The sequence below is a fragment of the Ceratotherium simum genome, chromosome 37 (assembly GCF_057802395.1).
Source record: "Ceratotherium simum simum isolate JZ-2026a chromosome 37, ASM5780239v1, whole genome shotgun sequence".
Lineage (NCBI taxonomy): Eukaryota > Metazoa > Chordata > Mammalia > Perissodactyla > Rhinocerotidae > Ceratotherium > Ceratotherium simum.
The window spans coordinates 22,895,744-22,896,425 of record NC_141936.1 but is presented as its reverse complement, the minus strand read 5'-3'; positions in this window follow the sequence as shown (position 1 = coordinate 22,896,425).

The following is a 682-nucleotide window of genomic DNA, read 5'->3' as shown; positions in this document are numbered from 1 at the left end:
CTCAGAGATGACTCTACACTTGTGCAGCCCCGAGAGTGAATGCCTCCTTAAAGCCCACACCCCAGGAATCTCGTGAGGCTCCTCCTAGCCCCCGCCCACTTGGGAGCCTAATCAAACGCAGATTCAGGGGCCCCACCCCAGAACTTGGTAAATCATACACTTTGAACTGAGAGTTACTGACAAAGAAAGGGAAATATCTACTTCCCTTCAAGAGGGAAGAAGTCAACTGAAAGATTTAATTGATTAACACAAAAAATAAACATACATAATTTGCAAACAGCATTTCAGAAATCAGGATAACTGCCAGAAAGGATCAGTTGAAGGCAGAATACTGAACCCTAATACATTTGCATAAAGTGTAATTATTTTTTATTTTATTTTTTTTATTTATTATTCCCCCCAAAGCCCCAGTAGATAGTTGTATGTCATAGCTGCACATCCTTCTAATTGCTGTATGTGGGACACGGCCTCAGCATGGCCAGAGAAGCGGCACGTTGGTGCACGCCCGGGATCCGAACCCGGGCCGCCAGCAGCGGAGCGCACGCACTTAGCTGCTAAGCCACGGGGCCGGCCCGTCATAAAGTGTAATTAAAAAAACTTTTTTTGCCTAGGAAAGGAGAAACACGGAGAAAAGGGAATACTTTGGATAAGAAATCGACACATATTAAGCACTGCAAAGAAA